This window comes from Mesocricetus auratus, unplaced genomic scaffold (genome assembly GCF_017639785.1).
Source record: "Mesocricetus auratus isolate SY011 unplaced genomic scaffold, BCM_Maur_2.0 Super-Scaffold_100004, whole genome shotgun sequence".
Taxonomy (NCBI): domain Eukaryota; kingdom Metazoa; phylum Chordata; class Mammalia; order Rodentia; family Cricetidae; genus Mesocricetus; species Mesocricetus auratus.
In genome coordinates, this window is record NW_024429189.1 from 85,308,571 (window position 1) to 85,325,222 (window position 16,652).

The 16,652-nt window shown below is 53.2% G+C and overlaps 1 protein-coding gene across 2 annotated transcripts in view; it reads left to right on the forward strand.

Moving 5' to 3' along the window:
• The first annotated feature begins 678 nt into the window (after positions 1-678).
• Pak6 (p21 (RAC1) activated kinase 6) overlaps positions 679-16,652 on the forward strand; it is a 34,393-nt gene continuing 18,419 nt past the window's right edge. The window contains exons 1-3 of one of the 2 annotated variants that reach the window (XM_013122654.3): positions 679-1,599; positions 2,337-2,416; positions 14,404-14,509. The gene's annotated coding sequence lies outside the window, so the exon portion shown is untranslated. Of the gene's footprint in view, positions 1,600-2,336; positions 2,417-13,972; positions 13,996-14,403; positions 14,510-16,652 lie in introns of those variants that run through there. The other variant, XM_013122661.3, reaches the window with a different exon arrangement.

The window sequence follows — 16,652 nt, forward strand, 5'->3', positions numbered from 1 at the left end:
TATTCAAAAATAATATGTACACCTTAGTGTCATCTTGGACAGCAGGTGGTTAGCATCAACAACTCCCAGCTCCCTCCTGTGAGTACTTGTCAGTCTAGGAACAGGTGTTGGCCAGTGTGGGTGAGCTGCCCACAATGGGGCAGATGCTACATAGGTTTGAGGCCAGGCTTCAGCAGATTTTACTGGAAGCCACAGAGTGGGGGGTGTTTCAATGGAGTAAATGGATGGAAACCGGGAAAAGAAAAACAGCTGATCAAGACTGGAACTTGGACACTTCACAGATGAACATGAGAAAAATGGCCAGTGACGGAGGCTGGAGGCTCAAGACAGGGAAGGGGTGGCCAGGCTCACCAAGTGCCATCCAGGGTACCAGCAGCTGGGCGTCCCCTTTCCAGTCAGTGCAATTGTTTCTAGTCATGGGAGGGGCATGCAGAAGCAGCAGAGAGCCGTACCCACAGGGCTACGTACCCCAACCTCCACCCTCACCATTTTTGCCCTTTAGGGCAAAACCAGATGGGAGCCGGTAAGAGGTGTGCATCCCAGCTGTGGCCACGCCTGCCACGGCTGAGACCCACAGCTGCAAACCTGGGGTAGGGGCGGGAGAGGGGGTGAGGCTTGGCGGTGAGCCAGGAAGGTCTGGCTTCTGGGGAGCAACGGTGACTACAGTAGGCTTTCATGAGCCCCACCCCTCAATCCTTCCTCGCCCTCCCCCTCAGCAAAGGAAAGCAGTGAGAAACGTGTTTTTATAAATAGCTCCAGCCCCAGCTGATTTGTAAATTCAGTGGGGGTTTTTTGTGTGTCAATGACATCACCCTCCTCCCCATGGCAACCCCCGACGATATCAAAATTGCCAGGCAACGTTGGAGCTGCTCGCGCCCTAAAGAAGCAGGTCGCTGCCTGAGGATCTAATGGAGAAATCCCAAAGTGAGCTAGGGTGCACGGTGGAGGAGGGGCTCGCCACGGCCGGGGCTGCCGGGCCCTGATCGATCCGCCAGAGGAAGGCGGGAGCGGCTGCTGCTTGCTCCGCAGCCTGGACACGCAGGGGGCTCCACGCCAGCTCCTCCTGACAGCATCGGCGGACCACAGCAGGTGGGGGGAGGGCGCAGCTCGGTTCCTGACGTACCGGGAGCAGCAAGCAGCCATCCAGGTGACTAAGCCGGCCCACCGCCACTGAGTCACCCACCCGCCTTGGCTTTTCTTCCTTCCTCCTTTGCATCTGATTATTTGGGGATCTGAAAACTTGGAGGTGTACCTGAGGCCCGCCCCTTCAAACTCTCCTCCCCACCTCGGCTTGGAGGAAGATGGAACTCGCTGGGAAGCTGCCACTACCCCCTCAGGACATGGAAGGCACGGAGGGAGCCAGAGGTGCCCAGGGAGAGACGGCAGCTGGCAGAGTACAATAGCAGACATGGTGATCAGGCTGCCCATGTGTCCTCTGAAGGTGCTGGAAGAGAAGGGGAGTCTGGTCCACACCGACTGGAGACCTCCTGTGCTGGCTTTGGGCTCACCTCTCAAGGGGATCTTTCTGTAAACGTGTGGCTTCCGGGGCCATCGGTATTTGGAGAGCGAGGCTGGATTGGCATAGGCAGGCCTGTGCAGGTAGGTGGCTCTGTACTGGGTGTGGACCCACGTGTGTGAGAGGGTGAGGGTGTGTCACAGATCTGAGGACAGCGGGGCTGGTTAGCAGAGAGCTGGGGATGGGGACTTGACAGCGGTTGATCCGGACTGATGCTGGGCGGGTCTAGTCTTGAATGCATGCTGGAGAGAAGGGCACCACACACATGGCCTGAGCAGACTAAAGAACAGCTGCCTGCTCAGGCAGGCCCAAACCCTTGCTGGGCCCACAGGACAGAGATATGACCAGATGCCAAGGTAGGAAGTGGTCCTGAGGCCTGGCCAAGTGTGGGAACTAAACTCAGAAGGCTTGGGGCTGCAGGTCCATCGCTCCATCTTCCTGACAGCCCTGGGCACTCAGGGAACACCTTCCTACCAAGATCTTAGCACTCTCCCATGCAGCACCTATGTGTGTTCCCTACTGAGCTCACAGGCACCTTCAGTGAGCAGCTACTATCTGGGGCTCAGCCGGGGGCCACCCTGAAGCCCCAAGGTCCTCTTCCAGGCATGCCCCAGTGTATGTCAGGCAGAGGGGTGTGGGCCCCCGGCCTCCCCCACACAACTGGCAGGCTTTCAGGCACACCGGTGAGTAAGCTGCCGCAGGAAGGGAGGTTGTGCCCACAGGGACAAGATGACACCAACCAGGAACCTTCCGGAGAAGAGGCTGACAGAAAATCACTGAGGTTTCTCTTTTTCTTTCTCTTTTCTTTTTTTGCCTAAAGGTAGTGCAGCTTTCTGGGCTCAGGACAAGCACCAGCCTGCAGAGGGAGAGGGTGAGGCTCAGCTGCCCAGGAGTGCCAAGGTAAGGTCTCCACTGTGGCATCAGGCTCTGGACTCGGGGCAGGGGCTCATACATTGAGGCTCTTCCTCACCTAGGACTGAGAAGCTAACTCCATGTTCACAAAAAAGCTGTGAGGTCCTGGGTTAAAGACTCCCATGGCTGCTTGCCACCCCTCTTCAGGTAGATTTTGAAACAGCCCTGTAGAAACTGACTTCAGCCTCTGGGCTTGTCTCTGCAGTCCCTGAATTTGCTTCCTGCTCCTGCTGGACCACGGCAGGGCCACCAGGACTCCTTCCAAGAAGCACTTCTCACCGGCCCCTCATGTACTCATTCCACAAATATTTATGACGTGCGTCCTCTGCCTACGGGGACCCTGCTCCCTGTTGGTGCCCTTTCCCTGAACTTACCCGGCTGACTCTGACTCTGAAGGTCAGCAAGGGGCCAGGGCCAGAGACCTGCCTGGGGGCACACTAATGCTACCCTTAGTCTTGCTTGGGCTCCCAGCCTCTGGCCTGGGTTCTTGGCTGGTAGACTCCATCAGGCCTCAGGAACTCAGCTTCATAAGGCAAAGAGCTCTAGACAGCAAGGCCTCTGGTGTGGAATGCCAAGGTCAGAGAATTCTGCACTTCTGCTGGGGGTGGGGAGTGGGGTCTTTCCCCAAGTTGGTTCTGATGGAAATTGAGTTCCCAGTGTGGGCTTGGGAGCTCACCTAGTTAAGACTGAGGATTGGCTTTTGGACGAAGAAAGGTCCCCCTCTGTGGGCAGGTTTACCCACATTTTTTTCTGGTGATAAGTTGGGGAACTCTAATGACAAGGGTACTAGGGAGGGAAGCTGGCACGAAGAGCAAACCCTTCTAGAAGTATTTGATTTGGGTGGAAACTCTGAACCCCTGCAGGGCATATAGGAGCTGCATAACCTTTCTGGTGACCCCTCCCCCATGTATGCATTGAGAGCATTTGGGATTTTTCCAAGCACAGGGAAGACACAGGCCACAGGACCTCAGTCAGGAGGAGACTAGTATGTTCTACACCTGACTCCAGGGTGAGGAAAATGACTTGCCTCTGGAAGTGCTTCTTGCTTCCTCCCAGAAGGTGACTCTTAACCTTGGGAGCCTCCAGGTCTGTAGAGCTGAGCAGAGGCCAGTGCCCAGCTGCGGACAGAGTGGCAGATGCTAGTGAGTGCACAAACAACGGTGGACCCTCAGGGGTTTGGCCAGGAGGAAGCCTCGGATAGAAGCCAGGCTATCGGCAGCTGGAAAGACTGCTGAGGCTTTAGAGGTAAAGGCTCTGGGCTGACTTCTGACCGTGACTGTCTCTAGGGGAGACTTCTGCACAGAGAATTGGCAGAGACAGCCAAGAGACAGGCCAGGGTCCTAGAAGGTGGCGTTCCTGACCTGCCTGGCCCAGAGGTTCCTCCAATGACCCGTGTCTCCCCCTAGCAAGGGCAGAGAGGATTCCTGAGAGACCTATGGCTGGAAGCAGAGAGCTCTTCCTAGTGGCTGCCGTCCAGACTCTCAGTGGAAAGACCCAGCAGTAGAGCAGGTGGTCAGACGTGGGCAGTCCTGGGGCCCTGCACACCTTATCACCAGGCATTTTGTAGCCAGCCTTGAGAAAGGGGCTCATTTCTGTGAGTCTTCTGGTAGAAGTGGGCTAGCTAGCAGCTTGGGGCAGAGCATAGGAAATGGAAACTCCTTAGCCAAGATTGGCCTTCCTATGTGTTTAAGCTACGTGCATGACCCTCCCCCTCCATACGCACACACTCCACCTCCAGCATAACTCAGACTCTGGGTCCAGGCAGTGATGAGCAGAGAATTGGGACCAATGAGATGAAGGAGATGAGGCTGTGGTGATCAGGTGGGAGCCAGGACAGCACCTGGCACAGGCAAAGACCAGAGATCAGCAGGACGTGTGTGCCTGAGCCAAGTGGTAATATACTGGGGGATCTGGAGGACAGTCAGGGAGATTCAGTTCATGCAAGGCCAATGGCAGCCGCCGTCTTCCCTGGTGTCTCGTCTGTTGCGTGCTCCTACAGCATAATATAAGTAATCCCACACAACGGAGTTTCATTGGTACCACAGTTCTGGGGGCTAGGAAGTCCATAGTCAAAGGGCCCACATTTGGCAAAAGCCTTTGTGTGACATTAATCCACTCGTGAGGGCGGTACCCTGGTAACCCAAACCCCTCTCAACCCTGTTGCATTGGGGATTGCAGGAGACCGTGGCACCTGGCAGGCTGCAAGGTCCACTTGCCCTTGCTCACTGGCTTGCATCTAGTGATTGCGTGGCTACTAAGTACCAGATCCAGATGGCTGGACGAGGGAGCAGGACAGACACACAGGACAGAGTTCTGAGCCTGGGGACGTTTGTATGCAGTAGAGGAATGGAGAAGGAGGCTTGGGGCCAAGGCCACCAGAAACCAGCTGAGCTATGGAGCCAGATTACGACTTGATGGCTTTGTCCTTATGCCTATGCCTCTGCTGGGCCCATTCTCATCCCTGACGTTGTCACCCATGGCTCATCCATTCCAAACACTTTATGAATTTGAGCCAGTCCTGAACTAGAACTTCATAAAGTATCCCCTACCAAAAACTAAAAAACCCTGTCATGAGTGAAAACTGCAGGAGGTAGCAACTCTTACCTCTGGGCCCAGGCAAACAGTGCTCAGGGATAAGTCATCCAGACCTGGGACCATGTCACTGTACAGAGCCAAGAGCGTATGCGAGGCCTCATTGCCTCTTCTGGTAACTTGGATGAATTATTTCATGCCTCTCCATCTCAGTTTCCTCTCCTAACCTGCAGAGATAATTAACACCTGTAGGCTAGGGCTGTTGAGTGGATAACCATGATGCTTTGGAAGCTGCTGAGACCATCAGAGGAGCAAGGGGCTGGCAGAAAGAGACTCACCTTATTAAGAGGACTCAGGAGAGGCTAGCTGGGTGACTGTGGAAGACCCTCCCCGGAGAGAAGCTAAGCATCACAATGCTAATGAATCCAGGCCCAAGAGAGCAAGGGAGAATAGCAACACCAGGTCCATTGCCCCGCAGGGCATACTGAGGCCCAGAGCTGAGGGTCCTGAGGATCTAAGTGGTCTGGTACCACTCCTCTCTGGCCTGACAGCTTTTCTCACAGTGGTGGCTGCAGCTCTTGAAGAGCTACTTCCTCACCATCCCCACCTGAAGAGCAAAGCTTGGAAGGCTGCATGCAGAGAGAACCACTCTGACAAGTGACTTGGGGATGCTCAATCCCAAAGACTTCGAACTTTTCCCACCAAATGGTAATCCATCATAGTCATTTAGAAAATGCTAATTCTGGTTTCACCTAGAAACATAGGCAGACCCAGAACATGGCAAGCTTTTGTACGCTGGGAGAAATCATGTAAATTCCCTCTCTGGACAAGAGGCCACGGGACTTCAACCCAAGCATAGGAACTCTCATACTAGTTGGTAATGTCTATAAAAGCTCGTTATGGCATGGGTACAGAGAGAGATCCAAGTATTTACATAGGGATGCCGATGACCATTTTTGGGCAATTGGGACTTCTCTGGGGATTCTGCTAAAGTCCTGTTTAATCAGTAAATCAGACATTGCTGTCCTGGGATGCACTGCTTGTGTGGCCACTTGTGTCTGTTTCCTAGCCACCTCTCCCCACCCCATCTCTAGCTAAGGAAGAAGCATCATGGCTGGGTTTTTCCTCCTCACCTCAGGTTGCCCAGAGCTTGGAAAGACTTCCCTGAGTGCTTGGAAGAGGAAGTGCAGGAACCACAAGTCAGCTCTGCAATGTTGTTCTGGTCTCTGATCTCCACAGAGCAGGGGCCCAGCCTCCACCCCCCTAGGGCAAATAGCAACAAACCAGTCACCTTGCTCAAGGCTGCCTGCATGGCACCAAGACTCCCCAAAGCCAAGGCACAGCAGAGTTAAAACCGGGAGGACTGGTTCTGTAGTTTGGTTTCCTGGCCTGGAGCATCTCCAGCTCCATTTGGTTCTTTCAGCTTCAAATGAGCATCATAAGCAATTGTACAAGAAAGTACCGGGTAGAAGGAGCTAGGGGACCAGTTCTAGCACAGCCACAGGGCCAGAGCACATGCTGCCCATAGGAGGAAAGGACTATCCAAATGAGCTGGCCCTCTTAGATGCCGCAGCACCTTCCAGACAAAGATGGTTCTCTGACAATGTTTAATCCAACTCTCATTGACTTATAGAGGAAAGCAGGCCCAGAGAGAAGAAGTGGGCTCTGAGGTCACCCAGTTAACGAGAAGTCCCGCCTCCCTTGACCAGCAACAGGCAAGAATGGTCCACAGCTCAATGATTTTGAGAGCGGTGGTCTGACCTGACAGTGTGATGCTGGACAGGTCGCTGTGCCTTCTCTGGGCATGCTGTTTCCACAGGGCCTGTGCTCACCCTGTATTCTGCTCAACATGGAGCCTCCCTCAGTCTGGTCTGTGCTTATAAATGGAGTATTCCCCAAGGACAGGCATCATTCCCAGCACTTAGGCCACTGGCCAATAAACAGATCTAACTAATTTGTAAATGGATTGACTCAAGTTCTGTATGTCCCAGGTAGTATCACAGGCTGAGAATGCCTTGGGCCAAGAAGGGGGCAGTGATGAGAGTATCTGGAAGGGAGAGAATACAGGCAAAGGGGAGAGAAGGCATAGAGGGAGGGGTGCCTCCAGCAACGAGTGTGCGTGTGCATGTGTGTGTGTGTGCGCACATGTGTGTGTGTGTGTGTGATATATACTGATGTGCTCAAATGTATGGACCCATAACATGAGGAGGCCAGAGGCTGATATAAGTGCCTTCCTCAATTACTTCTCTACCTTATTATTATTATTTTTAGAGATTTGGTTTTGTATGTATGTGCCTGTGTATGTGGATGCTGCGTGTGTGCACATGTCCATGGAGGCCAGAAGAAGGTGGTGGATTCTCTGGAGTTGGAGTCACAGGCAGTTGTGAGCCACATGATGTGGTTTCTGGGAACTGAACTTGGGTCCTCTGGAAGTGCCAAATGGACTCTTAACTGTTGAGTCATTTCTCCAGCCTCTTCTACCCTATTTTTTTGAGACAGGGTATCTCACTGAACCTGGAGCTCATTATTTCAGCTGGTCAGTGAGCCCTGGGGTCTGTCTCCTGCTTACCCCAAAGCTAGGGATACACTCTATGTTTGCCATAGCTTTGTACATGGGTTCTGGTAGGGGAGAGGGTATGAATTCAGGTTCTCAAACTTGCACAGCAAGAACTTTGCCCACTGAGCCATCTTTTCAGCCCCAGAGAAGAAGGAATGTAAATATGCAGCTGTCACAATTAGAGGTCAGTTTCCAGGAGGAGGAGGGTGATTCCATGTCAGCAGATCTGAGACAGGCAAGAAGACTTTATGGTGTGTTGGATGTCCAGAAAGGAGAGGTGAGGGAGACATGTTAACCCATGTGAGGGATGGAGCCAGACCCACAATTGGTGGAGAAGGAAAGCAGAGATGTTCAGGACTTGGGGGCATGTAAGAGCAATGTGGGGGCCACCACCCACCATCCACCAGTCAAGCAGGGACACAGCTATGGGTGTGGCGATGGTGTGATTGGGACCCACCCTGTCAGTGTTCACAGGAATGTTCCAGTAAGCAAACAGGAGCTTTGCCCAGTGTGTGCCAGAGAGCTGGAAAAGGAAATACCCAGAGGACAGACAGTTAAGCAGGGACCAGGCAAGTGGCAGTTAAACAAGCCAGGCCTTCAAATGTCAACCCAGTGATCAGAGCTCCCTAGAAGCTATACAGCCCAGGCCCTGTGGCCTCCATGCAATTACATCAAAGTATGGTCTTCTATCCAAAGAGTTGGGGTGGTACTTGGGGGGCCAACATCATACTCCCTCAGAAGCTTTGATCCTCATCCGGCCAGGCATGGGTCTCCCCCACCCCATACCATCTCCATCTGTCCCTCCCTGAAAGTCAGACCCAAGGATTCCACAGTCATAACCCTGCCCTAGCCTCAGACCTGGGGCAGCAGCTGTGGGTCCTGAAGAAAGAAGGACAATTAAGGGTTCTATTCAAGGGGGCTTCCAGCTGTTAGTTCAGCCAGTAGCAGTGGCAGCCAGAGAGCCTAAGTGACAGCAAAAGGCATTTGGATGGAACTTTGGGGGCCATTAGGAGTAGAGGCTGCAAAGCAATTGTAGCAGGAAGATATTAAATGAATCCATCATGTCTCTAAAGCGAGTGTCCTTACTGGAGCGATGGCTTTGCTCCCAAGCCTTCCCAGGTTGGCTCAGCTCATCATCCATGTTCCCGGGAAGGGTGCCATGGTCTGCAGAGAGGCCTCTGCTCCAGAACAGCTCCTCTTGGGTTATCAGACCCCCTTGGGAATGCCTGGTTAGTTGAACCCCCAGTTTTCATTTGGAGGGCAGCCCAGAAAGGGTCAGAATTTGAGAAAAAGTAGCCAGAAAGAGACTGTTGTGGCTGAGGCGGGATCCTTCCTTTTGCTGAGGCTAGTATGCACCTGAGCTCTTGTCACACCAGCAGATGGATGGGTGGACCCATCAGGTGACCACCCATGGACTTTCCCAGTACCAGCTGGACCCTAGGCAGAGCTGGGGTTCTTTTTATGGACTATGGATAAGTTGAGTAGCAGGCAGTAACATTATCTTCTGGAAGAATCCTGGGATTCTGTTCTGCAGCACACCACAATGGAAAGTGTGTGGCTACACTGTGTGTGTGTGTGTGTGTGTACCCTGAGTGTGTTTGTGGATACACTGTGTATCTGTGTGTGCTTGTGTGTGTGTGTGCGTGTGTGTGTGTTTAGTCTCCTTACTCCTTTATAAGCTGTGTTCACTCTGTTTGGAGGTACTGGCCCAAAGGACCCTTGCACCCTAATGCTTAGACCTCATCACTTCTTCCCAAGGGAAGAGAGCAAAGTTTCCCCATTATCCACATCAAGAAACCAAAGCCGAGGTCATGATGAACATCTAGACAGGCCAAGGGCTCCAGTCCTGCAGGAATCCATGGTTTCTATAGCTAGACTCTGTCTGCCTCCTCCTGCAGGAGGACCCAAGGGTCTGGCAAAGTCAGCCCCCCCAGCTCTTGCTGCCAGACCCTTAGAGGTGTGCACTGCGCTCTTGCTGCCCCGGCAAGTGGGTGGATGGGCTGTCATGGAAAGGCACTAGCTAGAACCAATCCCAGAGCAGAAATGGACAGGTGTGGAACATCCTAAAGGAGAGGGGTGAAAGCCACTCTTCTCCAGAGTGCCTGATTCTGGGGCGGGGAGTTGCAGGGAGCAGCCCACTGCCCCTCCTAGGCCCCCCGGTCTCCGCAGGACTCCTCCTTCCTGGAGTGTGCTGGTGTGCTGGCTACCTCCCTCCCCAGTAGTCTCCGAATGTGGGACTCAGGTTGTCAAGCCCACGTTGGTCTGTGATGGACAGCTTGAGGAGGGCGTGCAGGCAGGATGTTGACTCATGACTCGGTTCCTAGCAGGGGATTCAATGGCCACCTTTAACTTGCACCTATGGAGGGAGGTTCTCATGTCCTACTCAGATTTGGGGTGGAGATATCCGTGCATCAGTCTCACCTTTCTACACAGTTGACCTCCTCCCCCTGCCAACTGTTCAGACTGTCCTTGGCCTCAGGGGTTTCTAAACATCAAGTTATGAAAACAAACTTGGAGTCATAGGCACGTGGCTTCTCCACTCAGTAACTAGCTTAGGCCACTGGCTGCTATACACAGTACCACTGACAATGCGTTTTTATACACAATGCTGTTTCTCGTAGTTCTGGGAGCTTGAAAGTACAAGGTTAGGATGCTGGAAAATGTGGGGTTCAGTGAAGGCTCATTTCCTGGTTTTTAAGTGGTTGCCTTTATATAATACCATCAGGTGACTAGAAACTGGGGCCTACTCCGGGGCCATTTGTGTAGGGCACTAATCCCGTTCATGAGGTGTTACGGGTTTTTGTTGTTTATTTTTAGAGAAAAAGGCTATGCTCTGGCAACTCCAACAAGTTAGGCTCAGTCACCTCACTGATACTGCCAATTAAAGACAGACGTAATGGGGTTTAGGAGTGGGGCAAAAATGGCCACATTGGGAAGAAGAACAAAAGAAGGGATTCAGTGGTCCCCCCCACCCCCGTCCGTCTCCGGGAGCACTGACAGGGTCAGTTTTAAATGGAGGAGTGGGGCTGTATAACTAACACTCCAGTCACGGTGTGCTTCTGCCGTTAGTCGCCCGTCTTTGTCTCAGCAACATCCTGCGAGGTGGGTGACAGGTTGTCGGAAGCGGATGAAGTCCCTTCCTGGGAGACAGGTTCTGACTGGAGCCAGAGCTTCAGCTTATCCCTTCCCTTAGAAGGGAATTCAAGCAGAAAATCAGAATTCTTTGTGGCCCACTATCTCATAGATTGGATGCCTCTAAGGGAGGGGCACAAGTGTTTCTCTTTAGAATATTTCTCTGCTAACCCCGAGAGTTATTTTGATGGCGGTGGATGCTTGTTTTTCGAGACAGGGTTTCCCTGTGTAGCCCTGTATGTCCTGGAACTTGCTATGCAGACCAGGCTGGTCTCAAACTCACAGATCCGCCTGCCTCTGCCTCCTGAGTGCTGGCTGGGGCTAACCACCAGGGTAGTTGCAAGAGGCCTTCAGACCTCTAAGACCTTGCCTCCTGATAACCTTCCCACATTGGTGATTAGATCTCAACATATGGATGGGTATGGGGGGGGGAACACATGCATTTGCTTTACAGCAGGAATTATGAGTCCTTGGCCACCCTGTATCTTGGCTTCATCCCCTGTAAAGAATAGTAGCATGGCGCTTCCACCAGGGTTATTTATTGTGCAGACAGAGTGAGGCAGTAAGCTAAGCGCTTACCTCAGGGCTCCACCCACAGGAAGCATTCAATAATTGGCAGGTGTGATTACTACTGTTGTTAGGGAAGCACAGGCATCCAGAGGTAGGAAACATACAGCACGCAAGGGAGCTTGTTAGCAAGCTCCTGGTTCCTAGGAAGCTTTTCAAGTCCTGAGCAGAAAGGTGCAGAGAAGGATAATGTGTTTGTATTTCTAAACCACAAGTTGATCTGTATCTTTCCTCTTTGGCCCTAACCTGGGCTCTGAGCCCTGGCGGTGCCAGTCAGAAGTTACAACAGGCCCGACAGCCACTGGCTGAGAGAGCATTGGGAAGTGCTTACCCCACCCTATGTGCCACCCCAAGGCCCTTGAAGACTGCTCTGGCTGTCTGGCCAGCGGTCCAAGAGCCTTTTCTCAAGGGGCCTTCTGTGATTTCTCCAAGGCTCCTGCCTGATGTATGGATGGCAGCACATGACCTGGGCAACAGACCTGTGTCAGAGACCAACTCTCCTCAGGGGAGTGGATGCCGCTGTCCCATACCCTTGGCACCACGGTGGGGTAAATAGGCCTACAAGGAGGTGTGTGCCCCCTGGAGGCAACTGTCCTTCAGACTGTTGCTGGGGTGTTCTGCCCTGTTGTCCTGCTCTCTCCTCTGAGGGAGGGTTGAGTTGGGCAGGGATCAGAAGAGCACAGAGAAGGGAGAGACACACAAACCGGAATCAAGCACTCAGTCTACCCTGCATACCCACTCATCTGACAGGGCATCGCCCAACCCAGTGAGCCGAACTTGTGTAGCAGCAGCAGGAAATAGAGAAACATGGCTTGATGTGTGTGGATCACTGGCCTGAGAGGCCCCTAGTGGGAACTTTTCTCTACAAAATCCTACTGATACCGGGTTTGACTAGGTTCATCAACAGAGGAGTCATTACCTCCTTGGTCAGTCTTGTTTGGGAGCCCCTGATTTCTTGGGGATCCAGGCCTCAGTATAACTTCCAAGGGTGGAGAGGAGACACACTGTTTCCTAAACCTACTCCCTTTAAGGAAAGGATGAGACTTGGTTAATAGTTACTCTGGGATATGTTAACCTGGATTCAAACCAAATTAGGTACCAACTAATTTCTGATAATATTCTAACATTCATATTTTATTGTAGTTCAACAATTCAAATTAATGGTTTTCACATATTAAAAGATGGCAATTCGCATGTACACATGTGGATCAGTGAAAAGTAATTTAGGTTGTTGATTCTAGATTCAGTGCTATATTTCATTCCAGCTTTGGTTTGCAGTTCATTTCAAATCCGCAGCAATGAATCCTCTCCCTTCCTCCACACAACACAACCTCCTTCCTATAGCCAACATCAGGCAAGTACTTAGGGGTGACTGCTCTATGGGGAAGCCATATTTGTATCACTTCAAGGGACTCAGGCAGTTTCCTGCCTGGCCACAGGAAGTCAGGACTTTGCTTATATGTCCAGAGAAAAGAGACTCCGCTTAGGAAAGACAGGAGAAAGGGGAGACGGAGAAAGCAGCCAACAGACATGGAGGTTCACGTGTGGGTCTGGGAGAACCTGTGCGATCAGCTGCCAAAGCTTCTACACCACTCTTCCACACACACAAGGGTGACACCGTGCCTTCTCCAGTATAATAGGGCGCAGAGGTCTGAGACTCACCACACAAGGCTTGCGGTTTTGTGGGGCTGGCGAGTTCCCGTGGATCGCCCTTATGCAGGTTGGTGGAAGCACTCGAGTAAACTCGCAGCCAAGCCCACAATGCAGACGACTTATCCAGAAACAGCACACATGTGGCTAAAGAAGCATAATGTCAATTTAAAAAAACTAAGTTTGAGATACCCAGCAACGGGGACAAAAGAAACAGTCCTGTACTGTTCGGTGTCTGTGACACCAGCAGTCACCTAGCTCCCATATGAAGCAGACATTTGGGTCCCAGATGTCACATATTTCTATGCTAGAATCCCCTCAGCACTCAGAAAGTGAAGTTCTCTCCCACGCCCAAGTGGAGGACAGCAAAAGTCTTTTCCTTGTTTGGGGAGGAGACAGACAGGTGACCGCTGCCCCTCCCCCAAACTAGGTAGAGGGTTCCTACCAGCTTTGGTTTGAACTCATCGTCATATTTCTGTGTGCCACGGCTGTTGGAAGTGATCTCTGCCCCCAAATTTCATTTCCTGTAATCTTAAAGTCATAGAAAGTTCTCAGGGGTGACAGGGAAATCGGAATCACTTTGTATCTTGTTCTGTCTGCACTAGGAGAGCCCCCCCCCCCCCGGGACAGTCTCAGGGTAGGGGAACTTGTCCAGACTTGGCAAGCAAGTCAAGGTGCCGGGTTTCAGGACTCCGGATCCGGCCCCGAGAGATGTGCGATTGGGCCCGGGTCCCCAAAGCAGTCATCTTCGAGCAAATTAACTAGTTGAATGAGCAACAGCGGTTTAGTAGATAATCCAGGTCCTTTGGTGCCTCGGGAAGGTCGCGGCAGGCAGGCGGTGGCTGGCGGGGCTGGGACGGAGCTGCTGGAGGGAAGGCGGTGGGCACACAGTCGCCCCTTAGGCCGAGCCCGGAGCCCCTGTGCCCCTAGCGATCTCCCCGAAGCTCCGGCGCTCGCGGCGTCCCACCTGAAGCCACACCCTGCAGTCCAGCTCCGCGCCAGGTGAAGCGGGCGCTGCACCGACGTGCCGCGGCCCCTCCTTGCCGTGCCCGCGCCGAGGTCCCTCCCGCGGAGGGCGGGCCCGGCTTCCGCGGCCTCTCGGGGTTCTCTGCGGCTTCCCGCTTGGCAGGTGGGTGCCCCGGACGCCGCGCCGGGTCGGGGATCCCGGGACCCGAGCGGGGATCCCGAGGACAGGCTGGCCGTGCCCGTGCCACCGGCTCTCAGTCCCCGAAGTTTGGGACTGGCCCGCCGCGGGACCTAGGGGCCCTTGAGTGCCGGCACGCGGGCTCGGCGACCCACCTCGGCGTGAGCACCGCGTGGGACGGAGCATGCGGGGACACGGGCGACCTCGGAAGCGGCGCTGCGCCTCCCCTCCCCCACCCTCTCCAGCCCCACGGTCCGCGGCTCAGCAGACACCCGAGTTCGCTCTGTCGCTAGGCGGGAGGGGTGCGGTTCCCAACGTCCTGGACTCCAGCCAGGCCCAGAATCCGCGGGGACACTTAATTACATTGATCACAGTGTGCTTCTTTCTCCCTAGGCCGGCAGAGGACTGGCCCTGGAAGGTCCTGAGAGCTTCCCTTCCCTTCGTGCTCTAGAGAGCTGACCGAAGAATAGTGAAAGGAGAGGCGAGAAGGCCACAGGAGGTGAGTGAGGGGCCACCTGCTCCAGATCTTCCTGGGAGGTAGGTTGGGAGGGGCAGTGGGAGGGCAGGGGTCCCTCCTGGAGCTGGATCCTCCAGGTACTGTTATACAGTGGCAGTGGCCCGGTGGAGGTGCTATTACTCAATCCATAGAGTGTACCTGATAAGTCATTTGCAACCTCTTCTAGTACATGGTAGACCAGCAGGGCTTCAAATGGACCGCCCAGTCTCTGGCCCAGCCTCTGATGTCATCAGGTTTGATAACCGGCTGAACAAGGCAGTGTCCCACAGCCCAGGTTCACGGAATGCATGCTTAGGGAAGAGGCCCCAGACAAGGATGGCACCAAACCCGTTTGTGCTGATCAGTGCCCGAAGCCCTGATAATATACTCCAGCTCTTGCCACACTGAGAGTGGCATTCGATATGGGGGTCTACTGTTGGGATCACCAGGGGCTACGGCACAGACATTCTGGTATGCAAGCTATAGCCTCTGCATTTTGCCATATTCCAGTACTTTGGAGGTTCTTCTGACTTGTTTTGCTATGTGAAGCTGGGGAGGAGTCCCCAGTCTGTGTCTCCTAATTTTGCACTGCTGTATACAGGACAGTAGGCTGAGAACACAGCATTTGAAACCAAATGGAGGTGGGTTCAGACCCCCACTTTGCTGCTGACTCCTTAGGCAAGTTGTTTTACCTCCTCTCTAAAAATGTTAATGTCTGTAAAGTGGTGGTGATGTTGCTGCCCTCATAGAATAGTTGAAATGCGAACCTGGAATGGTTTCCATCCAACAGCCCAGGAGGCCAGCTCACCGGGCCTCCAGCTAGAAGAGTTTAAGCTACCTTGAGCTGAGGGCTTTGGAGAACAGAATGGTTCAATTGGCAAGATTATTTTTTGAGGACTTTAGAGCCTGATAGGCATAAAGCCAAGGCACATGTGGGGGGGGGCTAAGAGGGTTAGCAACAGGAGGTCTAACTGGCCATCTCTAGCGTGGGGGAAGGGACCCAGCTTCACAGACAGGAGCAGGAGGGCATCTGTACATATGACTTGCATCCTCACACTGCCTGACCTGAGACATTGTTTCCTTGGGTGCTGCTGGGACACCAGGCATCTTTGGCTTGTGGCCTCTGAGTCCATCCAACTAGCTGTGTGATAGGACAGGCTGTTTGCTGTCCCTGAGAATTCCTCATGGGGGAGGAGCCTGGAGTCAGAGAGACTTTGTATCCACTTCTCTACATATAATCCAGAAGAGAAGATTTTCTCCAAGCCTCAGTTTCTCTACCTGTAAAATGGAGCCCAGAATAACTGTACCAAACATTCAATAGATGCAAGAATCAAAAACACCATGGACAGCGTGTAGGCATGGCAGACATCACACATGCGCCATCTCTTTCTTCCTCTTCCCTGATGCTTGCCATCTTTAAAATGGGCCCAGTGGGACATGGTGGCACATGACTTTAATCCCAGCAAATGGGGGGGGGGGCAGAGGCCGAAGGATCTCTGTGAGTTCAAGGCTAGCCTGGTCTTACATAGTGAGCTTCAGAAGGGGGGCGACGGGGGGGAGAAGGCCCAGCAAAACTGCTTCCACCCATCTCACGGTGGTTTTGAGCATAAAAAAGCAAGCAAGTGAACAAAACAGATCTGGAAAGTTGAGGGCTCTATAAATGTAAGGCCATGCCGGGAGGTGGTGGCTCACACCTTTAATTCCAGCCCTTGGGAGGCAGAGGCAGGCAGATCTCTGTGAGTTTGAGGCCAGCCTGGTCTACAGAGTGAGTGCCAAGACAGGCTCCCAAAGCTACACAGAGAAACCCTGTCTTGAAAAAAGTAAGCCATCTTGTGGTTGAGGACTGCTGAGTGTCTTCTGGAAAGGTACTGAGGACCAAGCTTCTAATGAAGTCAGCTGAAATCTGACGGTAACAGGGGCCCTGGCTGTGGGGCTCTTGAGGAATGTCATTCTTCAGCCTTCTTAGAGCCCGGTGCCTAGGCCAGCCCTGTGCTGTGTGCCAGAGCAGGAAGGGAAAGGCCTGGGATTCTGGGTGCAGCACACAGAGGTCAGAGGACGGGGCTGGTGTGAGCAGCTGCTGGACCACAGTACTGTTAGAATGGGCTGGAACTGGGCCCAGACAAGGCCCAAGTCAATATTGACTATC